This window comes from Ambystoma mexicanum, chromosome 6q, assembly GCF_040938575.1.
Source record: "Ambystoma mexicanum isolate Mex_15411 chromosome 6q, UKY_AmexF1_1, whole genome shotgun sequence".
NCBI classification, from domain to species: Eukaryota; Metazoa; Chordata; class Amphibia; order Caudata; family Ambystomatidae; genus Ambystoma; species Ambystoma mexicanum.
Genome location: NC_090937.1, coordinates 512863200 through 512890665, shown reverse-complemented (window position 1 = coordinate 512890665; position 27466 = coordinate 512863200). Strand labels below are relative to the sequence as shown.

Here is a 27466-nt window from a genome sequence, read left to right as displayed (position 1 = left end):
TGACACGTTATATGCCTTCATGATTGTTGCCCTTATTGATTTAATGAGTTCCCTACACATACTTCAATACTCTACAATGTCTTTCCTTACCATTCTCAGCATGTCATCATCACCTATGCTCACATCCCACTCAACCTTTAATACTATTCTTTGCTCAACCATTAATACACATTCATCATCACCTGAGTCTCCTCTAGGTCCCTCTGTAGTATCTATCATCATACGTGAAAAACTATCTTCCCGTTATATATGCCACGTCAAATGTGTATTCTTGGAGTGCTATTGTCATCTACCCAGGAGCGTGGCGAAGTGGAAGACAGGCCGCCGCCATTAAATGTGCCTTCACGTTGTGCACGTTGTCGGGGTAACGGTCTAGTGTTTTGTTTCTCTGTGATCAGAGCCGCCGGATTTAAACATTTCCTTCCGGCAGCCTCAGTGCGTTGCAACTGCAGTGTCTTTTCAGACTGCCACCCCAACGCTTAGCGATTACTCTTTGAAGTACTCATATTTCGTTCGTTAACGCAAACTCTCTCTTTTTGCACCGCCTCTTCGGTGCTGCTCTTTCCTCCTTCGCTTTCTATCTTTCCGTTAGGCTTTCCTCTTTTCTACCCTTCGCTTCCTACTTTGCTTCCTGCTTCTGTTTTTTCTGTCCGCCCCGCTTTACTGCAGGGTTTTCCAATATTTCTTTGTTTCCGCCTTCAGCGTCCTTTCTTACTATTCACCCTTGCTGATTGCTTGCTCCTGTTCTCCCTTCTGCCTGGACTCGCGTACAAGAATTGTGAAGATACCCTTGTTACCATCAAAGATTACATTCTTTTCTTGGAATCCATAATTACCACTAAGCTACTACAAGGACTGGACTACTACTCTTCTTTGGGGTTTTTTTTTTGCCTCTTGGCTTTTTTCCCCTTCCGGCTGTCCCAGAAGGGGGTCTCTATCGCAGCCCTTGCAACTGTGATTGTGGCTTCTTTCCGTGGCAAGCCACAGCCTCCAAATAAAAAAACCTGGAAAATTCCCATTGGACACAGGTGAGGAGAGTGGGAACATTGATTCTTGGGAATCAGAAGGTGGCTGTGACAGCTATCAGCCATTTCTTAATTCTGGAGTAAACCTTCTGCATTCCTTTTGTCAGGAGAGTTTCTCGTAGAGGCTTGTGATCCAGCCGAACCATAAAGCCTGAACTCCACAAGAATGTCCTGGTATTTATCTATGGCCCATTTGACTGCCAAAAGATCTTGCACTATTCTGAAATATGAAGTCTATGCTCCTGTGAGAAGTCTTGATGAACCCAATGACAGGTTCCTCATGCATCCCATCAATCTTTGCTGGCATCTGTAGATTATATGGTCTTCTGACCTACTTCAAAATGTTTCAGTGATGGTACTGGTTGTAGCACCTTCTTTATTCCTTTAAATTCCCTTGCACGTATTCAATCCAGTCAAATCTTGCCTTACTTTTAATAAATATTGCATATTGACAATCCCATCATCGAATTTGAGAATGAACGTGGAAGAATATGTTGCCATGACAATTAGAAACAAGCACAATTTGTCTCTGTCATTCGGTTCTTGTACCATACTGATGGTATTCATGAATTCTTTCTTTGGTTGTATACCATCGGCTTACACCACATGACCGAGATATTCTATGAAAGGTTGGTTCAATGTACACTTGTCTTTAATTAATGTGAGGCCCTTCTCACTTAATAATATCAAAACTTGTTTAGTTTAGCATTGTGATCACATCGGCCAATTCGATAGACCAAAATACCACTTTGGAAGCATGTCACGCCCTGCTCTGCTGTAAATAGTTCATGCATAATCATTTGAAATACTGAAGCTGCTGATGCTAGCCTGAATGGTATTCATACAAATTGATAGAAACCTTCAGGGGTTATGAATGTGGTTACCTTCTTGGTTTGGGGGTGTAGTTTCAACTGGTGGCATGCCAATGTAAGAGCCAACAATGAAAATAAGCCTGCACTTCCCAATGTAGCTAGAATTTCTGTGATGCTTAGTAATGGATGGTGGCCAGGAATCACACACCAATTATGGTCTTGGAAATCAAGACAAGGTCTTAACTTTGTGTTAGCTTTGGCCAGTTCTACTAATGTGAAACTCAAAATGCTTTGCTTCTTACAATTGTTATGCAGCTGTCCAGTTTGGCAAATTCTTCCTTCACGTGTTCTCTGATCACCAAAGGAATACTCCTGACTTTATGCACAACCGATCAACTTGGCTCCTAACTAAATACTGTTTCAGCAGATGGCCCTACACAGTACCTTACTGCTTCTCTGTATTGAGATCGAACTGTATTTATGTGTTCTTTTGTTGAGCCTGCTCAACACGTGGGGAACCCTTGTTTGTGACATATACCTTTCCTTCCATTGTACTGAAAGTGGGTAGTGAATCATCCCACAATCCCTATTGTTGTGACTCCATATGCAACCACTTTGATGTCTGCATCTTGTAGTTCCTGCAATTTTAAAAGGTGGTGAAATATGGTTCTCCGCAAAAGTGTGTATTTTGCTCCTGAGTCAATCATCATCACAAACTTACAGTCATTTATCTGTACAAAGTATTTTGGGACATCAAGCTCTTCTTCTCCCATGGTGAAAACATCTTCCTGTGAATTGTCACTCATGTCGTCAACTAGATTAATTGTCGGTACCCTGAAGCATTCACGTGTAATGTTTGTTGTGTGCAGTGAGAATGTGGAATGTGAATATGGAGCAAGAGGTGGTGGTTGAAACAGAGAGCAAAGAAGGAAACAGCGGGTGAAGTTGTCAGGAACTGGTGGGGCTCCATTATGTATTATTTTACATGAAATACATAATAATTAACTGACCTGACGGGCCAATTGAAGAAGTTATGACAAAGGTCTTACAGACAATCTAATTACTGCACCCCATTCCTTACCCACCTTAAATCAACTTGCATTGCACTGAACCAAACCTAGAAAGTGCTCACTCTGATAGTACTTTGAATCTACTAGGCTGCATCGCCTGCCTGTGCTGATCTCCTAGAACCAGTCTTAATACGATTCACTCAAACCTAGAGGGTGCATGCTATGATACTGTGATTTATTGACATGCTTAGGAATTGTTCTTGCAAGATTGATTCACATCTAGTAAGTTACTTTATCTCACATGTTCAAAGTACCCCCTCTGATAGCACTATGACTCAGGTGTATGCGCTGCACAATTAGAATTTTAGAATTGCTCTCACCCTCTAGACACACAACTAGAACATTCTGCCTGTGAAAGTTGTGTAAGTTACTTACCTATGTTTTAGGTCATAACTCAACTCACACTCTCACCTCCCATATAACTAGGCTTACTCTCTTCTCTATACCATCACTCAGAGTGCAGCTATACTCCTCAAACTATTCCGGCCTAGCTTCTCACATACGAACATTAACACATGAACACCTCATCATTCTATTAAACGCAGCTATACCCGATGACAAACTGGCCTAGCTGCACACATAAGCATCCTACAGGCCCAACACAGCCAGAACCCAGTCTTGGTGTCCACCCGCCAGACTGCACACATTTAACTGACATCAATACTACCACACCTAATCACCTAATGCTAGGATGCAGCTACCATCAGGCAATTTCGTCAGCTGCACACATACCTGGTGCACCCAATCATCCTATGACACCCTACTCTCTCAACTGACCTGGACTACAATCCCAAGGGCGTTCAACCTACACAGGCTTTGAGGTCATACCAATGATATATAGAGTGCTATATACATGCCAAATAACGTAACATAACATAACATAACATATGATCCAGTAACCCCCACCTCATCCATACCTCTTGGGACACTGTGTAAAGCGAGATGCAACAAAGAGATTACAGTGTAACCGAGCATGCCTTTAATCTGAGCTAATACTTTCCAATATTTAAAAAGTTTGAACAGAGAGAGAGAGAGAGAGAGAGAGAGAGAGATAGAGAGAGAGAGAGAGAATGGCTGACTTGGGGAGTTTGGTAACATATTAGATACACAATATTCGAGCCTTTTCCTGTACTTTTCTACATATTGTGTTTTACCTCTTTTGTTGACTTTTACACACATATGGAATTGTTGGGTTACAGTTGACCAGGAAGAATAACTGATGGAATACTGCACAGACCAAAGTCTTATTGACTCAACGAGTTACTGGGCATTTTGAAATATATGCACAAGAAGTATAAGTAATCCACACCACTTTACAATGAATTTTATCAGTAGTTCTGCTTTGCTGGAGCAGCTCACATTTGAGTGCAACACTATGGCCTGATTATCATTATCAAAAAAGCACACTGCCACAATGAGAGAGTGAAGAGTGTACAACCATTCTTTGCTTACAGGGGGTAGAATTACACACATGTAAAAGCCCCCCTCACACACACACATACACACAATATAGCAACATGAAAATGGAAGGATACATGGCAATAATGTCGCAAGATGGGAAAGCGACATTTTATGTCTGGTATGAATTGAAGTGACATGGTAAAATCAGCTTTAGAGTGGAAACTCATAACATAATGAGTCATGCCTTGGTGCATCAACTTGTCTCAAAATAAGTTCAATTCTCTTTTAAAGGGCAAGTCAAGAATAGCAAAACTGTGAATCCATTAAATGGATGGAAAGCTATCCCACATTCAAACACAGTGCATGTGAGTGTTCAAAGCCTCTGGACTCCTATGGCCTTAATAAATGCAGCTATACTGAGTCACAATTTTATACTGTACTTTTTCTAAAGCGACTTAATCCCTGGATGTAACGCAATATTTTAGGTTTATGGAAATCAACTCAGCTTGAAATGGAAAAAGTGACATGTGCGAAGGTTACGTGTGGTGTGGAAAGGATACCTTTAAAACAGTTAAGGATGTTCTAGAAAATGTGCAATGGAATGTTCATTGATAGCATGGTAGGCTGTGCTGGGAACATCAAGCCTAGCGAATGCGCTTGATCCCAAGAGATTCAGGGAGAACCAACCTGCCACCCTCCAGATGTTTTGTCCTGCAGCTCCCATCAGCCCTAGAAGGCGTAGTCAATTGTGATCGATCAAGTGAGTTGGAGGCCAAAACATGTTCAGGGTGTCACATTGCCAACCCATGTTTGGAGTGTTATGTGATTTGGAAACTTTTTTTTTTTTTAAAGAAAGAATTAAAGTGGCAAGTGGAAGTTAGAAGGAAGTGATGCATGTAGAATCGTGAGATGAGCTGAACATAACAACCATGGATTAGGCCAAAACATGAGCAACAGTGATCGAACCAGGTAAAAGACCCTTTTTTGCCGCAGGGAAATGGACAGAAGGATATATAGAACTGCTCACGGGTAGGTCTCAATAACAGCAGTGCGCCCGCGTTTCCACTAATTGGCTCTGAAGGACATCATTGGTAACACTAGCAATGCGCTAGTTTTCAATGTGTCCACCTGAAGGAACAACGTTGCCAAACACCTTCCCCTTTGATCATTTACCTTTCCATACATTTCTTCCCGTATCCTGAACTGCTCCTATAGTCCAGGGACAGCATTACACAAACATTGCACTTGTGCATATTTTTCAACAATGTATATAGTGTGGCCTTGTAATCAAGTATTGCATTAAGAAATATGTGCACTGGTCTGCCATGTTTTGCACTGTTGCAAATAGTGTGCCATGTCCGTTGCAAGGTTGTTAACGTCGGCACATGAGTGCAATGGGTGCGAATCTTTTTTTTTTTTTTTGGGAACCATACGACACATCTGGAAAAGAATAAGCGCAGTAGGGTTGTTTACCTGTCGTGTAATTGCCAAGCTAGCTCTTCACTGAACGACAAACACTATGGCCCTCATTTCGAGTTTGGAGGTAAGTAACGTCCCTTACCGGCATGGCACAAATAGCCTGTCCGTGCTGGCACCAGTCCGCTAATAGAGGACTATTATGATTCGCAGGCACGAGCTTTGTGCCATACCGGTAAGGTACCTAGCGCCATGCCGCAAAAGGCTCCAAAAAAGACCTTAATGGCATTAAGCTAGGCGCAGATAACAATACCGACATAGTTCAATGGCCCTCATTCCGAGTTTGGTGGTAGTCATGGTGCTATTTGCGCCATGACTGCCACCAATAATGGTACCGTGTCCGGATTGCTGCAATGGGGACTTACCAGTCTAGTCCAACCTTGGCGGGACCGGTAAGTCCCCATTCACCAAACCATTCCCCATTCCCATTTGAGCCCCCATAGGGCTCAATGGGAATGGGGACGGCGCAAATAACAGGCTCGCGAATGTCAAGCCCTTTATTTGCGCCCTGGCCCCTTAACGGGTCCCGTCTATAACGCCAGGTCAGACCAGGCGTTAAAGGAGGGACCCGCTAAGGGACCTTCTAGTAGCGCGGTAACGGATTACCGGCACTGGTCTCCTTACCGGTGCCCGATATCCCTTACCGCCAACCTCGGAATAAGGGCCAATGCGTCATTAGTGGTGACCGTAAATAGCGGTGACCGTAATTAGCAGACACCGCTATTTACGGTCACCGCTAATTAGCGGAACCGGAAATAGCATCATTGCACAGGAACGGGAAGGAGCACGGCGGCCATCTTTAAAAACACAATCCATTGCCATCCTCAGCACACAGGACCCCTGGGACACTGCTGATTGTCAGAAAACTTCCTCCTACAAGAGAAGAATGCCAAAGGCCCTGAAGAAGGGATTTGCCCACCTCAGAAAGGAAAGATTCAATCAGGACAAGCTCCAGATGCTTGTGGACACTTTGCATGAGCATGCAGGCACAGTCTTCTCCAGCAACATGAGGAGAGAGGCAGTGCTACGTAAAAAAGAGATCTGGGCACTTGTTGCCCAGAAGGTTAGTGCAGTGGGCAACACACCCCGCACAGTGAAAGACTGCCGTAAGCGATGGGACTGTCGGGGGGAAATTCTGCCGGGGTCGGCCGGGCCGTCCGTAGACCTCCAGGCAGGGAGGCCCCAACTCCTCCCGTGTATATCCCAGATGAGATAGAGTATGAGACACACACAAGGAGCAAGGTGACTCTGCTGTTTATTAGACAAAACGGCAGGGATGGGTCAAGGAGCGTACGCGTCCGTCCTGACACACACACAATCGTGGGGCTCGCAGGCCCTTTTTACTGTATTATGACGCACTACTTGCGTCACTTCAGAAAGTTAACAAAAAACCTATCGCCACTCTTAATTGGGTGTTCGAGTGGTAGGGTTAGTATAGCACACATATAGAGAATGATATTAGTGGACAAAGGGTCGTCAGGTGGTATATCTGGGTTGTCCCTACGATTAGATACATGAGAATTGTTACATGAAGACTCCTGAGGATTGGCTAATATTACTGGCGTCAGTGATAAGAGCCCCATGTTCTGATTGGTGCGCCCGTGAGCTTCCCAGCCTGGGACCACCGCTGTTCCCAGCTCTCGGTGTACCTGCAAGGTGCAACAATGTTTCAATATGGGTACGTGCAGACAATGTGAGGACTTATTCATAGCTGGAAGGCAGACCGCTCCCACTGTCGCAGATGTCCATTGAGCCTTTCAAGTGTATCTGCCGGTGTCTCGTAGCGAGGGATCCAGACGCCTCTGTTCTCCTGGGTTTGGCATCTCGTCAGGTTCGGCTTGGTCACGTGGGGAGTGACCGTAAAAGAGGCAGAATTCTGCACAATTAATATTGTTTTTCTACTGCGCGCCTGGTTTAATTTGCCGGTGTGACTTTAACGCTGGTGCGCGGAGTACGAGGTTGCAACATCGTGCCTTTGATGATTTGTTCTTGGACGGTGGGTTTGCAACATTGCGACCTTGGCTGGTTGTTTTACCGAGCTCATTCTGCAGGATCAGCAACCTGACTCTTGCTTTGTTAATGTCCACGGGAGCTCTTGTTTGAGGCCTACCTGGCCTGGTGCATAAGTGGTCCGTTTGGTGCACAGGTGCTTTAGGTTATAGGAGCATATAGTTTCATGACCAGTATCGCGTCTTCATTATACTTCTTATGGTGGTAACTGGTTTCAAGAGAAGCGTGAGCAAGCTAGTAGATGAGTTCATGATGCGTCTTGCGTTTCTGCATTCTGAAAGCCTATGTAAAAATAATAAAGATGCACGTCCGTGAATATGCCTGTCGCCTACGTCATAGCACTGAGTATATTCTTCGTGTAGGTTGGTGTGGGAATGTCCAGTGTGTATATTTGTACAGATGTGCTTCCCGTTGTCTAGGTCGTCATGGCATCTCTAATGACATGTAGATTTTAGTCTAGTTGATCCATGCCGCAGGTGTCGGCATGGCCAGTGCGGGCTGCTGGGCAGGCAAATGGACACATCCGTATGTTCCTGTACCAGGGTATCTGGTCGTCTGGTAAATGGACAAACTCTTCTCGTGGCGGGTGTCTGGGTCGTGACCCTCTAGGCCAAGCGCGAGAGGTGAAGGACGGGAGCCTGGTCTTCCATTCTCCCACTTCAGTCCCCCCTCTGGTCGACTTGTCAACCACAAACATATCCTTCTCGTTATCTCCTCTTACTCGCCATATCTTAGTTATTCCTCCTAGATGTCCATAATGGTTTACATGATCTTCAAATGACCAATACATATATTCACAGGTTCCTCCAGGAGTACAGTATACCCATCTTCCTATGTAGCTCCTGGGGTTTCTTGGGTTCTCGATCTTCACTGATGGTGGGTCCAGATGGTTGGTTATTATTTGGGTGCGCAACTTCTCCCTCTCTTGTATTATCACACCTGTATGCTGGCCGTCATCTGCTGGCATCAAGGGGTGCATTCCCACCATTTCCAGCAACTCGTCAGTAGTGCGTGCCTTCCGGGCCTTCCAAAATCTAATTATGATCATAATAGCTCCAGCCAATATAGTACAACCCACTATTATTTTCAGCCCATCTGACAGCCAGGATGGCATCCATGACCAAAATAGTGAAAACCAGCTCTTATCCTTGTTTACACCGTTACTTTCATTCGTCATTTTGGAGTGCATCTGGGCCAATTGTGAAACTGCTTCTGTTAGTGTACCATTGTCAGCATCGTTGGCAGGTATGAACGTGCAGCATGATTGTCCTATCTTTGCACAAACTCCTCCTTCCATTGCTGTGAGAAGGTCCAATACATATCTGTTCTGGAGTGCTACCATCCTTACAGCTCGCAGCTCCTCTTTTATTGCGTTAAACCCATTCACTGTAGAATTGATAGTCATCATTAGTTCCCATCTAGTTATTTGGAGCCATTTTGCGTTTGCGTAAGCCTGCAGTCCTGGGTGTATTATTGAGGAGAAGAACATTGCTGCTCTGCTGAATAGTCTATGTTCTGGCGGTATTGATGTTAGTGCCGTTTCCGACCTTCCCCACAGGTAATTTCCTGTCAGTGGCTCTCCTTGTCTTTTTCTTCTATTTAGGACAGTATCATTGCTGTTGGTCCTGTTCCCTTGCTCCTCCTGAAGTGGTGCAGATCTCTTTCTTCTCTTATCCCCTTCATCCATTTTAGGAAATTTCGCCACATTGACGTGCTTCTTAGGTACTACTAGTGATGGTACATTTACGTGTACCATTGTGCACACACCATTCCACAGGGGAGGCAGTGTATGGTATGCCCTTTCTCCACAGGCCCAATAATGGTCCATTATTACTGCTGTTTCTGCTCCCCCCTCAGGTAACTCCACCACACTTGCACAATTGGTGTTATATCCTACGTCCACCTCTCCTTTATGTTGGTAGCATACCTTGGGCGCAGTCAATGGTAGTATTGTTATTGGGTCTTCATCTTCTTCTACCCACGTGAGCATTGGTACATACTTGATCCACGTCGTCCAACATCGGTGATTGTGTGTCTCGATGGTTGAGATAGTTTCTTTTGTTAACATGTTGCTGCCAATCACTCCTATCTCCCAGCTGTTGTCCAGATACACCTTTCCTGTTATCGTCACCAGCGGCCTCTCCCAACATCCTTGTTTACCCGGAACTTCAGTGGCGTACCAATCACATGGTAGATACTGCAGCGTTACTTTCTTTGTTTCTCCTTTTGCAGGGCCACTTGTTATGTATTTGAATGCTTCAGCATGTAAACTGGTCTTGTGATAACTCAAAAAGGTCTTGAGGAAGTTGTTTTCATATGGGTATGAGTCTCGTGTTTTCCATGTCATGTGCACTACTGTTCCTTGAAATCTTCCTTTCGTTTGGAACAGTGCCAAGTATATTATGCACTGTGCTGTTTTTTCATCTATTTCTGTGGCAACAAATGTTCGTGACGCACTCATGGCGTATGGTATTAATGAGCAAACGTAGCAGCTATCCTCAGTTGTCTGCTTACCAATGCGGGTCATGTGTTGGTACCATATGTTGTTTGTGACGTGTGCTGAATCTTGTATATAATTATCAATACCTTTATTGTCTGAGTATGTGCTGCGTTTAACTCTATTTTGCTTGGGTGCAATGTTACTATTACCACCTGACGTAACACCTGTTGCAGCAGGGAACGGGGGTATATTAGGTTTGGGTGCAGCAATAATATTGATAGCATAGCTGTACTGCCAGACAGAGGCAGCCAAGAACCCGGTGATCATCAAAATCCCTATTATTTTTATTACATATGCTAATCTCACCGGCATTTTGCTCTTACCTTGCTGCAGTCCTGGCAGCGTATTCTTGCGACGTTAAAGTTGCCCGCCTAAAAATTCTCAAAATGCTTGTTATTAAATGTTAGTTTTGTTTCCTTTAAGCTCTCCCTATCAAATAGTCATTCAGTGCCCAGGCGAAGAGCTGCTCCCACGCTACTCTAAGTGATTGGTCTCTTAGGACCGGCAAGTATGGGCGGAGGTGGGGCATGGAATATTCTATAGCCAGGAGGAAGGCTGTGTAGTAGACACGTACCCTTCTTCTTTTTAGGTATGTTGGCCTTTTTATTTCGTATACAAATTGGTGTGAGAATTCTTCTGGGTAATTATCGTCTGGGAGTACCATCTACGCCTGGACATTGGACTTGTTAGTTAGTTCTTTTCTTAACAATACAATAATACGCAGTTCCTGTATGTGCGAGAGAAAAAGAGAACATTCACGTGTTTACATGTGTATTTGTGCAGGCAATGTCTTTCAGTTTAAGTTATAACTGTACTTGGGAGTCAATGGGCGGGGGGGGGGGTTTTTGGGCTCAGATGGCGGAAGTATTTTTACTCTTTGAACGTGTGACCATGGGGTGGGCAGTATGGGGATCACCCCTTTCTTCGTCAGTTGTTGTCTCCGAGGTGGCTGGGTAATGACACGGTAAGGGAACAATTGGGTCGTTGTCTGTGGTAGAACTTCCTTCCGCTGTCGGGGATGTTGTTGCTGTTCTTCCAATGGACCTGTCGTTGGCGCTGGGGCGGGTCTGCAGTTTGTAGATCTTTACATCATGTAGGTGGTTCCAGGCACGCTTGTCTTTTAGTTTTGCTGCTCTTGGTGATACGTCCTCTACCAGATGGGGGCCGGTGAACCTCTTATCGTTCCACTTCCTATTGAAATTGCGAAGTAGTATGTGGTCACCTTTGGCAAGTTTGCACAAGTTCTCTTTTTCCAATTCTGTTCTGGCGCCTTCTTCTTGGTTTCTGGTGGACCCGCCCCGTGTGCGCTCGAGCTGTTGAGACACAAACACAACACTAGTAATCAAAGAAGACACATATTGATACATTTCATCACCTAACACACTCGCTGAACTTTCTTGGTCAGTGAATGCCCTTGACGTTGGCGTTAGGGGAAGGCGAATTTGACGTCCAGTAACCACCTCGTGAGGGGTGAGGTGGTGGTCGGACCCTGGCCTATTCCTTAATTCAAATAGGGCTAACGGAAGGCAATACAACCAACTTTTCTTTGTTGTTTGTTGTATCTTTGCAATTGCCTCCTTCAATAAGCCATTCAGGCGTTCACATACACCGTTAGCCTGTGGGTGGTATGCACATGCAAATTTGTGTTTTATGTGGGATGTGATATGCTGGAACATTTCGTTTGCGAAATGCGGGCCATTGTCTGATCTTAACACCTCACATACTCCCCACCTTGGGAAGACCTCCCTTACTAAGAATTTGGCTGCTCTAAATGCATCTGGGTGTGAACAGGGCCCTGCTTCAATCCACCTAGAAAATGGGCATACTACTACAATCATATACCTATTACCTTGACATATGTTGATCATATCAACATAGTCAATGTGAAGGTGCCGAAAAGGTCCTTCTGGCCGGGGTATGGTACCTCTTATCACTTTTAGGGTATGACCGGCCGTAAACTGTTGACATGTGAGACAATTGCTGATAAAATTTGACACGTGGGAATTTAACTCGGGACAGAACCAATCTTCCCTAATTCATGCTGCAATTATTTCCTTGCCTGTATGGGCTGGGTGGTGTAATTGGCTCAGGGCGGTATTTAAAAGTGCCAATGGTATTACAACTTTCCCAGTGCCACCCTGGCGCCATAGTGCGTCGGTTGGTGACATTGTACATCCTCTTTTTACCCATATTTCTTTTTCGGCCATTGGTGCAGCCACTTGTAGCTCCATAATCTGTGTGGCTGGGAGATGGGTGTACCCTTCTCTTATTAACATCTCCCTAGCCACTCCCCTCCCTCTCCCTCTCTGTGAGTCTGTGGGGTTCCATATCTCACCAAAGTATGCAGCATATTTCGCATGTGCGTCTGCTGCTGCATTCCCTTTTGAGACGTGGTCTTCACCATTGGTGTGTGCGGTGCATTTGACTAGGGCTAGTTCTTGGGGGTTGTTTATTACTTCAATTAGTTCAGCCAATAAGAGGGCATGTTGCACCGGAGTGCCGTCAGCTCTCCTAAACCCTCTTCTTCTCCATTTTGATAGCCCTGAGTGGACAGTGGATGTAACATATGCACTGTCGGAATATATGGTTACTCGTTTGTCAAAACTTTCCTTCAATGCCAATATTAGTGCAACCAGTTCCGCGGCTTGAGCAGAGTAATGCTGTGGTAATTGTACACACTTCATAGCCACACACACCGGCGCCTCCATCATTTTTACCACTGCTGCCCCAGTCCTCCGTATCCCATCTCCTTGATCAATAGTTGATGACCCATCAATAAACAAAAGCTCACCTCCTTCTAGTGCGTTTTCTTCAACTTTTCTAGTACATGAGTACATTTCAGTTATTTGGGTACAGTCGTGGGCGTAATCTCCCTCCTCAATTACTTCTGCTAAGAACCTTGCAGGGTTAACCGTGCTACATCTAACAATTGCTAGTTCAGCCCTAGACAAGATGATCTCATAACCTGATGCCCTCTGTGTCGTTAGTGTGGACTTGGGTTTATTCAATATTGCAAATAGTGCATGTTCCACAAACAGTGTAGTTGGACACCCCATGGTTATTGCTGATGCTTTTTCCACTGCAAAAGCAGCTGCAGCGAGACCTTGTTCGCAAGGGAAGTGGCCTAACATCACAGGGTCTAAGTGACCGCTGTAAAATGCTACTGGTTTATAGCCCATGCTCGTGTTTTGGGCCAATACTGCTTTCATCACTGCTGAGTCGCAATGTGAAAATATAAAAAAGCGTCGCTCATAGTCTGGGGATGCCAGTACAGGAGCAGTTGATATCGCGTCTTTCAATTCGTCAAAGGCCTCCCTCATTTCCATAGTCCACCCCAACTTTTTCTCCCCTTTATTGGCTTCCCTCAAACCCTCAAGCAGGGGTCCTATGTATGAACTGTAGTCAAATACCCATGCTCTACAGTAGTTGCACAGCCCCAGAAATTGCTGCAGTTCTCTCACAGTCTGTGGCATGGGAGTGCTTGAAATGGCCTGTGCTCTTTGTGGTGCAATCTTTCTTCCATTTTGGGATATCAGTTGGCCAATGTAAAGTACCTGTTCCTGACAGTATTGTATCTTTTCCATGTCTACCTTGTACCCCTTTTCAGCCAATATCGTCAACATTTTTAAGGAGTCCTCTCTACATTTACTTTCGTTTGTACTACAAATTATTATGTCATCCACATACTGTAACACTGTGCTTTCCACCTCAACGTTACCCAAATCCATTTGTATTACTCTATTGAAAATTGAGGGTGATTCACAATACCCCTGTGGTAATCTGGTATGTTTCCACTTTGTATTTCGGTAAGTGAAGCTTGTCAACTCTTGTGAGTCTGGGTGTAATGGTATTGAGAAAAATGCATTTTTAAGGTCAATTACTGTAAATCGTGATGCTTCTGCTGGAATGCCACACAATATTGTGGCCGGGTTTGCTGTTACTGGATATTCTGCTTCTACTATGTTGTTCAAGGGCCTGAGGTCCTGTATGAAGCGCCAAGACCCCCCTTTAGCCTTGCGCACCGGGTACACAGCCGTGTTACATGGTGATTCTGAGGGGACCAATATGCCATTGTTTATTAGGGCCGTTATGGTTTCATATATGCCCTCATCTGCCTCTTTTGACAATGGGTACTGTTTCACTCTTGGTAGTATGGCACCTTTTTTCAATTTTATCCTTACACCCCCTATGCTTTTTATGCATCCCACGTCATAGGGGCTAATAGTCCATAATGATTTGGGCACCTTTGACATATCCTCCTTAAAGAATGGGACTGGGGTGCCTGCGGGTGCCTCAAGTGCCATTGCAATTTTCTGTGCTACTTGTTTGTGAGCCACTCTTATCCATATTTCTACACTCATCATGAACACCATTTCATCTTCCTCCTTTTCTTCTGAGAACAGCTCTTCATCTGCCACCTGGGTCAGCCTACATCCTTCTGCTAGTGCTATCACTGCCCTCCATGCTCTCCCTTCTTTATCTTGGGCGTGCACAGCAACATAATCAGCTGTTGCAATAATGCTCTCAATGTCCATTACAAACACCTTTCCTTCTGGTTCATTAACAGGTGTTTCTGGTCGGAACAGATAGGCTGCTGGCCTCCTCCATATTTTCCCTTCTATCCCTGGCATCCATGCAAATGCCATGTCTGTGCCATACTGGAATAGCTCGCCATCTACTGGCTCCGCCCTAATCGCTGTCTGTCCACAGTATGCTTGCATAATCTGTCGTGCTGCAAGCATGTTAATCCCTGGAGTAGAGCAAATTATGCCATCCTCTGTAAAGGAGATCGTCATATTCAATCTGTTCATTATGTCTCTCCCCAGTATATTTACTGGTGAGGCACTATAATACAAAAGTGGAACTGACAGATCATAATCTCCGATAGATAAGGGAACGTTATCAGTAAAAGGAACCAACCCTTTAGCCCCAGAAAATCCTTGGGTGTTCATGGCTTCGCCTGACATCTTAAATTTACCTTTCCTTATGCAAGACCGGGTTGCACCGGTGTCAACAAGGAATGATAATTTTTTGTCACCTATCGTTACCTCTATGCGTGGCTCCTCCGCACTATTAGGTGTTACTGACAGGATGGGACACACCAAGGCCGTCTGTGGGCTGTCCTATTGGGGGTACAATGATTGGCCATTCCCTGTGTAAGGGTTGTGTCCCAAGACCGTCACCCTACCCAATTGCGTTTGTTGAGTTTGGGGTTGTTGTGGCAGTGGCTGTTGTTGTGTTATTTGTTGTTGTGGCAGTGAATATGTTTGTGGCTGTTGTTGTGTTATTTGTTGTTGGTCACTTCCTTGTTGTAACATCTGCTGTTGTTGTATGCCCTGCTGTTCTTGTGAGGTCCTTAGTGGTGCCTGTTCATTCCATGCTGGTGTTCCTGGCCTGACCCTACACGTACGTGACATGTGTCCTAATAATCCACAACTCCAACACACGGGTGGTTCCCTGCTCTGCCATGGGAAGCTCCCTGTGTTGTCCTGGTATACTGGTTGCCCTGTGGGGTAGGAATTTCTAAGTCCCCCCACCTGCTGTTGGGTATTATATCCGTATCCTCTCCCTCTCATAAATCCTCCTCTCCCCCTGTTATAACTATAATACCCAGCTCCTTGCATTGGGTGCCCTCCTCCCATGTTTGGTGCGTGTAATTGCAGTGGCGGCACTTGCTGTAGTACACTTTGTGGAGGTGCTATTTGAGCTGGATCTTGTGCAGCCACTACTTGTGTGGGGCTTTGGGCCATTGGTGTGGGCGTAGTTATTAGTGCCCCTTCCATTGTGTATTTAGTAAGTTTTTTCTGTACTAGTTTGGCCTCTTCTGTTTTCCTGTCCTTTTCCTTTTGTTTCATTTTTCCTTGCCATGCCCTGCAGTGATGTACTATAGTCAGCTGTATTTCTGGCCATGGTTTTGCTTCCATCCCCACTACTTTCTTTAGTTGTTTCTGAACTCCTTCTGGGAGCCCTTGTACTAGTATATGATAAAATATGGCTGGTGTTTTGTCCCATTGTTCTCTAGTTTCCATGCGCCACTTCTCTTGAATATCCTGGATATAATCAACAGGATCCTCATTCTCACGCATCTTACGGGAAGTAATTGCTCCTATGTCTGATGTGTCTGGGTACTGTACTCTCAGTGCCTGCCATAGCGCATGTCTGCAGTTTGCAAATGGCGCCCCATCATGCGATGTGTTCGTTATTGTTACCCCATGGAATCCCGCTCTCTTCCAAATGTCATCCGCTCTATCCCCTAATATTGATATTAACAGGCCCTTTACATCTCCTACTGCTAGTTTCTGTCCTGCGGTGTGTTTTTCCATCTCATATATCCATTTACCCGCACCTCCACTTAATGATGGGAGCCTACATTTTATATTTTCTTTATCCGTATGCTTCCAAGGTACATACTGTGGTCTAACCCCTCCTCTCTCCAACAGTGGCATTAAGTTGTGTCTTGTGTCACCCTTTACGTTCCATAATATCGAGTCCTCACACCCCTCCTCTTCTCCCGTTTCCTTTACCTCTTCAAGTTCGTCCTTATTACCCCTGCTTCTACCTCCTTCTCCGTCCTTTCCCCTTTTTTCGTCATTTCCTGTGTTTAATGTGGGCATGTTTATTTGTCTATCTTGCCTGCGGCTAGGGAGGTCTCTAAGCCGACATGCATAGGGAGTCAATTTGTCCATGAAGGGCGCGAGCTTTATTGTGCGCAGCGAGCGTGTGGCGGTTGAGCATGTAGGGTGCGATGGGGGAGGGCGTGATGGAGATGGTGTGGCTTCATGGGTTTGTTTTTCCACTAGTTGTTTCACCCTCTCCTCACTTCTCTCCAGCTCCTCCCTTCTCCTACTGATCCATGGCGAGTCTATGTTTGTTCGAGTGAGGTACAGCTTATCTAAGCTTTCCCTTTCACTCTTTCTTCCTCCCCTTTCTACTCCTTCTTCCTCCTCACTGCAAAAATCAGTCATAAATGGTATCCCCCACTCTGCCTTTTTCCCTTTTACTGTTACTGTTTCTAAGTCTATTAGGTCCATTTCTCCTCTTCCTTTGTTACCAACTGCCCCCCCTGGTGCTGATGTTGTTGCTACTTCTCTACTTCTATATACATCCCCCCATTTTTCACTCTCCCTACTCCTCCCTTCTCTTTCCCCTTCACTCCTCTCCTCCATCTCCCTACTATTTTCCTCCCTTTTCCATTTTAATTCCTCCATCACTTCGTTGCTCATCTGTTCCAAAATTCTTTCATCCTCTTTCTTCCTTTCCCATTTCACCCTTTCTCTTTCTATTACTTTCCCCTCTTCAAATTTCTTAGCTGTCTCTGATAGTACCCTCCTTCTCCATATTGCCATTTCCTTTTCCTTTTCTTCTTCTTCCTTCTTCTTTTCTCTCAGCACTACTTTTGACACCCTGTCTGCTGCTGCTTTTACCCTTTCAGCTTCTCTCCTTTGCTCCTCACTTCGTTCCCTTAATTTTTCCAATTCGTCCTTACCTTCTTTCCTTTTCCTCGCTCTCTCTCTTTCCTCCCTCTCAAGCTGTTTGATCAATTCATTCTGCTCATCCTTTAGCTTTGCTAATCTTTCCTCCAAAATCTCTTCCTTTTGCCATAATAGCTCCTCCCCCCTCATTTCACTCTCTCTTGTACTATCCTCGTCTGTTCTCTTTACTACCTCCCTCTCTTCTCCAGTTAGTGAACCTCGTAATTTTAATAATATCTGTGCAGCTACCCACTCATCATTTCCTATCTCTACAGTCTGCTCTTCTCCAATCCTCCCCTCCCCCACTGTCATCTTCCTATGAGCCACATGTGGTGGAGGGCTGTATGCCGGGTTCGAGTATCCTTCAGCCGCCCTTAACTGTCCTTCTATTTCTCCTAATTCTCTTAAAGGGTACAACCCTCCTCCCTCTGTTTTCACTCCCGGTGTTATGGCTATCTCATTGCTCGGTTCCTTTTTTATGTCGTCTGACTTATCAATCTTTTCTCCTCCCTGTCCTCCGTTCCCCGTATTCTTTGTGCTTTCACACCCCTTTTCCCCATCCGTTCCCTCTTTCTTAATCTCTTTTTCTTCCGGTGTTTCCCCCATAGTGAACATTCCATTTGGTCCTGGTCGGGACCCCTGGCACATCCTCCATAAGTTAAACACCTCCACATGGCTTGCCAACTTCTTCCCCTTGTATGTATTGTGCAGATGGTTTAGCAATGAATGTTGGGCATATGGATCGAAACTACCATTAGGCGGCCATGGTGTTAACATTTTGTTATCCGTCCCCTGGGTCCACTCTATGCTGTACTTAATTAATTTCTCCCTATGGGGTGGCAGTGTGGTGCATATGTGTTGTAGTGGGGTAGTGAGGGTGTTCCCCCACCCTCCCGACCCTGTCCCGTATGACATAGTGGTGCTCTACTTGTTACTCTTCCCTTCACTAGCAGTTTACAATATGCAACCTTATATTGTTTACCTGGCCCCGTAAGTGTGGGGACTTACGACAATCCTTTTACAGATTATGCAATAAAATAAAAAAATAAAAAAAATAAAAAACAAATATATATATATGTATGATTTTATATTCTATATTCCTTCCCTTAAGGCCCCCCGCGGCCGAAGCGCACGCAGCCCCCTGCGGCTGCGTACCCCTTACGACGATCTTATACAGTCGCCCTGTTTCCCCACTCTCCTCCCCCTTTTACACTTGCCGTGGCCGGCGTTCTCCGTGCGCAGCCACGCCCCTCTCCCCTTCTCCTCTTCCGAACCACTCGTCTATCGTTTATCTCCGTATCCGCTCCCTTATCATGTTTCTCTTCCCCACCACTCTCAAACCCAAAGTTCCTTGTGCTCGCAATATCCTATTAAATCTCTACTGGTGACGTCACCGATCTCTTCGAGCTACTGGTACATTCTTATTATGTTTTTTAAGTTTCAAAATACACTTGCAATCTACCCCCGCTAACCCTACAGCTGTCTTCCTGTCTCTCCTGGAACAAGGTAATCAAATCAATAATATAATCGGACTGCGCACACTGCGTCGCCTCGCGTGTGATACGCCCCTCAACAGGAGGGCTTAACCAGCCAATTATCTTCCGTATTGGGCAACTAGGCAACTAGCTACCGCCTACAGGGAAACGTCATCTACCTATCGAGTTTCTTGCTCGAACAATAGGGAACCTCGTCTACTCATTGATCAATAAATGCCAAATCGTAGGAAACCACACACACCCACCCTTACACATAGTCGCAACTTAGGCCAATCAGTGTCTACGAGCGGCCACACGTGATGTTTTCGTGCTCCGCCCCCCTCTTTCGCGTGACGTAGCCGACTGCTCTCGCACTCGTTCCGCTACCATTCATTCCATTAGCAACACTAAGTTGTTAAACCTTCGCCGCGCATCTGTACAACACCTCCCTCCTCCCTTATTTACTTCCTCCCCCTCCCTCACAATTTCGCATTGCTCGTTGTGCGTGTCATGCTCACCAAGTTCTCTCGATGCAGGGCCGCTCGACTGCGTGCACCCCTCCAAGCGGCTCACCACCTCCCCTCGTCTGGACCACGTCTGGACACTCGCCAACCGCGGGCGGGATACTTCTCAACCGGCTCCCGAGGGCCAATATCCGGATTGCGCTGTCCGGTCTTCTCGCAGCTCCGCGATGGTCCTGTAGTCCTCAGAAGGGGCAACGGCAGAGGGGGCTGCGCCGCCGGGCCTCCTCGCAACGGGAGTGCCTGGAAAAATTAAAAATAAAAAGGTGGATCTTAAACAGATCTCAGCAGTGCCTCCAACTTGTCGGGGGGAAATTCTGCCGGAGTCGGCCGGGCCGTCCGCAGACCTCCAGGCAGGGAGGCCCCAACTCCTCCCGTGTATATCCCAGATGAGATAGAGTATGAGACACACACAAGGAGCAAGGTGACTCTGCTGTTTATTAGACAAAACGGCAGGGATGGGTCAAGGAGCGTACGCGTCCGTCCTGACACACACACAATCGTGGGGCTCGCAGGCGCTTTTTACTGTATTATGACGCGCTACTTGCGTCACTTCAGAAAGTTAACAAAAAACCTATCGCCACTCTTAATTGGGTGTTCGAGTGGTAGGGTTAGTATAGCACACATATAGAGAATGATATTAGTGGACAAAGGGTCGTCAGGTGGTATATCTGGGTTGTCCCTACGATTAGATACATGAGAATTGTTACATGAAGACTCCTGAGGATTGGCTAATATTACTGGCGTCAGTGATAAGAGCCCCATGTTCTGATTGGTGCGCCCGTGAGCTTCCCAGCCTGGGACCACCGCTGTTCCCAGCTCTCGGTGTACCTGCAAGGTGCAACAATGTTTCAATATGGGTACGTGCAGACAATGTGAGGACTTATTCATAGCTGGAAGGCAGACCGCTCCCACTGTCGCAGATGTCCATTGAGCCTTTCAAGTGTATCTGCCGGTGTCTCGTAGCGAGGGATCCAGACGCCTCTGTTCTCCTGGGTTTGGCATCTCATCAGGTTCGGCTTGGTCACGTGGGGAGTGACCGTAAAAGAGGCAGAATTCTGCACAATTAATATTGTTTTTCTACTGCGCGCCTGGTTTAATTTGCCGGTGTGACTTTAACGCTGGTGCGCGGAGTACGAGGTTGCAACATCGTGCCTTTGATGATTTGTTCTTGGACGGTGGGTTTGCAACATTGCGACCTTGGCTGGTTGTTTTGCCGAGCTCATTCTGCAGGATCAGCAACCTGACTCTTGCTTTGTTAATGTCCACGGGAGCTCTTGTTTGAGGCCTACTTGGCCTGGTGCATAAGTGGTCCGTTTGGTGCACAGGTGCTTTAGGTTATAGGAGCATATAGTTTCATGACCAGTATCGCGTCTTCATTATACTTCTTATGGTGGTAACTGGTTTCAAGAGAAGCGTGAGCAAGCTAGTAGATGAGTTCATGATGCGTCTTGCGTTTCTGCATTCTGAAAGCCTATGTAAAAATAATAAAGATGCACGTCCGTGAATATGCCTGTCGCCTACGTCATAGCACTGAGTATATTCTTCGTGTAGGTTGGTGTGGGAATGTCCAGTGTGTATATTTGTACAGATGTGCTTCCCGTTGTCTAGGTCGTCATGGCATCTCTAACGACGTGTAGATTTTAGTCTAGTTGATCCATGCCGCAGGTGTCCGCATGGCCAGTGCGGGCTGCTGGGCAGGCAGATGGACACATCCGTATGTTCCTGTACCAGGGTATCTGGTCGTCTGGTAAATGGACAAACTCTTCTCGTGGCGGGTGTCTGGGTCGTGACCCTCTAGGCCAAGCTCGAGAGGTGAAGGACGGGAGCCTGGTCTTCCATTCTCCCACTTCAGTCCCCCCTCTGGTCGACTTGTCGACCACAAACATATCCTTCTCGTTATCGCCTCTTACTCGCCATATCTTAGTTATTCCTCCTAGATGTCCATAATGGTTTACATGATCTTCAAATGACCAATACATATATTCACAGGTTCCTCCAGGAGTACAGTATACCCATCTTCCTATGTAGCTCCTGGGGTTTCTTGGGTTCTCGATCTTCACTGATGGTGGGTCCAGATGGTTGGTTATTATTTGGGTGCGCAACTTCTCCCTCTCTTGTATTATCACACCTGTATGCTGGCCGTCATCTGCTGGCATCAAGGGGTGCATTCCCACCATTTCCAGCAACTCGTCAGTAGTGCGTGCCTTCCGGGCCTTCCAAAATCTAATTATGATCATAATAGCTCCAGCCAATATAGTACAACCCACTATTATTTTCAGCCCATCTGACAGCCAGGATGGCATCCATGACCATAATAGTGAAAACCAGCTCTTATCCTTGTTTACACCGTTACTTTCATCCGTCATTTTGGAGTGCATCTGGGCCAATTGTGAAATTGCTTCTGTTAGTGTACCATTGTCAGCATCGTTGGCAGGTATGAACGTGCAGCATGATTGTCCTATCTTTGCACAAACTCCTCCTTCCATTGCTGTGAGAAGGTCCAATACATATCTGTTCTGGAGTGCTACCATCCTTACAGCTCGCAGCTCCTCTTTTATTGCGTTAAACCCATTCACTGTAGAATTGATAGTCATCATTAGTTCCCATCTAGTTATTTGGAGCCATTTTGCGTTTGCGTAAGCCTGCAGTCCTGGGTGTATTATTGAGGAGAAGAACATTGCTGCTCTGCTGAATAGTCTATGTTCTGGCGGTATTGATGTTAGTGCCGTTTCCGACCTTCCCCACAGGTAATTTCCTGTCAGTGGCTCTCCTTGTCTTTTTCTTCTATTTAGGACAGTATCATTGCTGTTGGTCCTGTTCCCTTGGTTCCCTGACCGGGAATCGAACCCGGGCCGCGGCGGTGAGAGCGCCGCATCCTAACCACTAGACCACCTAAGGGTGCGCAACATATTATCTGACAATCGCAGCCAGTTCATGGAAACTGGAGGAGGACCTAGTTCACCCATAAAGCTCACCCCGTGGGAGGACACATGTGCAAGCATGATTGGGACAGAATCCATTGAAGGCGTAGGCGAGATGGAGTGTGGCGCCACTACATCTGGCGATGGAGGTGAGTGTCCAAAGTAAACACTGCTATGCCAAATCTGATAAAAGTCAACACCAATGTCAGTACAAAGAGTCACGCCATGGTCGACCACACACACACTCCCTGTAAAGTAGGCCGAAGCATCAGAGACACATGCTGATGCCTGCTGTAAGGCAATATTGTACATGACACATACCACACAAAGTAAGAAATTCCACGAGGCACACAGCGTGCATGACCAAAATAGTATGCATGTCAGACAGCACTGTTCCTGGCCAACATGAGTGATGCCGACATATGCCTGCATTAACCACCCATGTATGAAATGACGTGCCCTTCCCAACACAAATGCCTATTACCCACAATTGTGTGGATGAGCAATTCTCCCAATGGGCCTCATTACGACCCAGGCGGTAAGTTACCGCCTGGGCCGTGACTTTACCACCATGGCGTAAACTACGTTTACGCCATGGTGGTTGGCGGACTTACCGCCCCATTCCGACCTTGGCGGGGCGGTAAGTCCCCAATCCCCATTTACCCTTCCCCATTCCCATTTTAGCCCCATAGGGTATAATGGGAGTGGGGAAGGCGTTAATTACGCCACCGTAAATTACGGTGGCGTAATTAACTCCATGGTCCCTTAGCGCCATGGATTTTAACACCTGCTAAAAGCAGGTGTTAAAAGCGCCATGGCGCTAAGGGACCTCGTACTCAGGCGGTAAGGGTCGGCGCTGTTAACGCTGCCGTTAACCCCTTACCGCCTGGGTCGTAATGAGGCCCAATATATGTATGATGCCTATCAATACATCACTCATGCTGTCCCTCTCTTCCACCCCCACAGGAGGTGACCAGGACAGCGATGAGCAGGATGCCACCCCTGCACAGGCCACACCCAGAAAGAGGTCCCAGGAGGACAGCAACTGGCCGTCAACCTCCAGGGTACAAGCCAAGCCACCGCAGGTACATATTGCACCTGTACCACCAAGGCCCGTGGAGGGCACAGCACCACCACCACCCCCACCCACTATCCTGCCTGGAGACACCTGTGAGACACCCCATTCGGAGGAGTCTAGTGTGGCTGGGGAGGTGGCAGCCACTGCACCCCTGACAGTGGATGACAGCCAGGAGGAGATCTGGGGCACCATAGAGGTTGACATTATGGATGTGGTCCATGCCCCAACCCAAATTGCATCCCCCCAAATATCTTCAATCGATACCGGGAACACCACCATCCCAGAGCAGTCTGGCCATGACCACACCCAGGGTCATCTCAGTCCAGTTTTCAGTGTTGGGGAGGATGAGCAGGCTGGGCATGACAGCCAGGTTCCCAGCACATCCATAGGTGCACCCGCAGGGCCGCAGCAGACTGACCTGCTCACTGCACTTGTTCGTGAGTTTGTACAGGACAACCGTCAAGTCAGAGAGGAGTAGCGTACAGAGTTAGCTGCACTAGGCCGGTTCATTATGGACAACACCAGCCGTATCTGCGAGGAGGTCTTGGCCCTCAGGCAAGTGCTAGGGTGCATCGCAGGTCATCCCGCCCCACAACCTCACCAGGAGGCCACACCGTCGTCCTGCAGTTCCACCCAAATGAGCTCGCTCCGCAGGTCGGTCCATGCACAGAGCCGACGGGACATGCCACCCCCTGGCTCAAGGAGTGCCGAGTGAATGTTATGGCAGCCTCATGTAGGCTTCGGGGACTCAATGCGACTTGTGTGGGGGAGTTGTGGAGGGAAAGAGAGGGGGCTGAGGGTGGTTGTCATGATCTCTGCTTCCAAAAGGTCAGGGTTTTCCCAACTCCCTTGGAAGCAGATCCATAACCCAGGTTCCGAGTGCCAACCAGTCCCAATTGGGACCTTTTGGACCCAGTCCTGGCGCCAGTGGCACCAGGCTCATAAATATGCCCAGTCCCAGCGCTGGAAGCGCCGGGCTCATAATGCTTGGGTGGACTTACCTGCAGCAGACCATGCTGCTTACTTGCCTGCCAGTTGAGCCTCTGATCCTCTTCTGTTTGGAACTACTTTTCCTGTTGGGTGGGGCTGGAGCCACTCCCTAGATTCAGAACACTGGAACTCTTCTGGAAGGCAGGAACTCTTTTTTTACCAGGAACTCTTTTCTTACTTAGGCGTGGCTGTGGAAGGAGACACCTAAGCACTACAGGAGGCTATTTAAACCACACCCGGTGGATGAATCTTACTTTGCGTTATTCTGCACCCTCTGCAGCAGAACGCTCATCGTGTCTTCTGCATCCGGTCCTGGGCCTAAGGAAAAAGGCTTACCATCCTGAATCCAGTCTTCAGCAACACCTATAAAGACAAGAAAGAACAGGTTAGCATTCCGGCATCTGAAAGGCAAAGGCTTACCTACTCTTTGTGCGCTCCGGAGGTCTTCACACTGCATTCCGGCATCTGAAAGACAAAAGCTTACCAACTCTTCGCACGCTCCGGAGGCCGTCGGCGCTGCATCTCGCATCTGAAAGACAAAACAAGGTGCGTTTAAAGACATTGGGGAACTTTAATACTCACGTGCCATTACTCCTTTCCACATCTAACCCAGTGGGTATCCCGGCACCCTGCAGCCGCTCCGAACTTGTACCTGCAAAATAAAAAGACAGTTAGAGCGCTTCGTGAAGCTGGCAACAAGCGCTTACTTACGTGCTTCCAGGCGCTTCTATTCATCACATGGGCTCCATCTTCAACTAACTTCAGCCCGTCATCCGCCATCGCCGGAACCCTGCCAAACAAGAGACATCATTATTACAGACTTTAAAGACATTTGAGTTACTCGAAACTTACCGTTCGTGCAGTAAACGACGGACAGCAGTCCTCTGAAGTCAAGAGGCCTGCGCTACCTATCCAGTGAAGAAACTGGTTACAGCACCCTGCCCCGAGGCAGATGGAGAGCTCGGCATTCACTTACCTAAGGTGAGAGCGTTAACCTGTGGGGGTCTACAGTAGAGGAGAAGAGGAAAGAGATAGGGACACCCCAATAACCCCAATTCATTAACCCCGTATTTTCTATCTACAGACATCTTACTCTGCACGTCAGGCATACAGGGCACAGAGGTCCAGCCCAAAGAGCCAACCGGGTGCTGCACATCACCTTTGAAGATACGGTAGTCGCCCAGTCAAGACCGGCGCCTCTGCGAGAATCAGGTGAGCGTTACAGAACGCAAAGTCTACCGCAAAACTCTCGCCCAGGCGCTATGGAAACCTCGGATACTGACCACCTAGCCCAGTTACTTGGGGAACTAAGGGCAGAAGTGCATGCAGCTCGTCAGGAAACGAACGCTCTAAGGAGGGAACTAATTATTTCCAAGGAGAGAACAGATGATCTTGCTAGACAATTGCTACAGTCACAAGCCGGACAGACCCCGCTACCCGCATCAGGGGCAAATCTTCCTTCAACATCCTCTATGAATCCAGTGCAGATCAACCTACCTGGGAATGTACCTCTGGCTCCGCCCGAACGATTTTCTGGTGACCCAAAGAGGTTTGCGGTATTTATCAATCAGTGCCGGTTGCACTTCTTATGCCGGCCAGCAGCCTTTCCAACTGATCAAGCTAAAGTAGCTTTTGTACTTTCGTACCTTAGTGGCAATGCGGCAGACTGGTCGATCCCTCTAGTTAATCAAGATGATCCGGTTCTCCATGATTTTCAAGCCTTTCAGCTTAGTATGGAAAAACTGTTCGCAAGACATGCACAGGGGCAGGCCTTGGACAATGAGCTTCTTTCGTTGCGACAGGGTAATCAAGACCTTTTGGCTTATATTGCATCTTTCAATAGACTAATAGTGGAAACTCAATGGCCTGAGGACAAAAGGATTACGCTGTTTTATAGAGGTCTACGTGGCGAGCTCAACGACGTTTTAGCCCAAGTAGTGAATCCCCCACAAGACTGTTCGGATTATATAGACTTGGTCGTTCAAATAGATCACAGACTGCAGAACAGGAAGGCCGATCGTTCCAAGTTTGATGCTCGAGTATTTTCCAAACCGCCAACTCCTTCCAAAGGAGTAGACTCCGGGGAATCCATGCAAATAGGGGGTCTGAAAGGTCCTCTAACACAAAGGGAGCGGGAAAGGAGAAAACAGTTGCAATTATGCCTATATGGCGGAAACTCAGGGCACTTTCTTCGAGACTGTCCGGTGAAACCTGCCAAGAAGGCAGTAGGAGCTGCAGTTACCACAGTTACAAACTCTGAGCAGGGAAACGACCTCGCCCGACAAGAATAGAGGTCCTCTTGCCGAGCGTGAAAACCAGTTCCGTGACCTCGCATTTCGTGATACCTATGGTCCTCATTAGCCCTGATAATCCGGGTCGATTACATGCAATTGAAGCTTACGTCGACAGCGGTGCCATCGGCAATTATGTGGATCATGAAATGGTTTTGAGGATGAATCTAACTCTTTGTCCCAAGGCTGTAAAGGACGTCATTACTACGGTGGATGGTACAGAGATAGCCTCCGGGCCAGTAACGCATACCACTCAAGAGGTGACGCTAGTAAGTCAAGATGGACACCATGAGAAGATCGTGTTCGATGTGATCAAGGCCCCTCAGTTCCAGATTATTCTAGGAATACCTTGGTTAGAGAAACACAATCCTCTGATCGATTGGCGAGCAAGAACGGTCCAGTTTCCAGAATGTGTCTCTAC

At 46.9% G+C, this 27466-nt stretch overlaps 1 non-coding gene across 1 annotated transcript; it reads right to left on the bottom strand.

Annotated features, from left to right (window-relative positions):
* Positions 1 to 22591: 22591 nt before the first annotated feature.
* Positions 22592 to 22665, bottom strand: TRNAE-CUC (transfer RNA glutamic acid (anticodon CUC)). The gene has a single exon. It is a non-coding gene; the product is annotated as a tRNA-Glu (tRNA).
* Positions 22666 to 27466: the final 4801 nt, after the last annotated feature.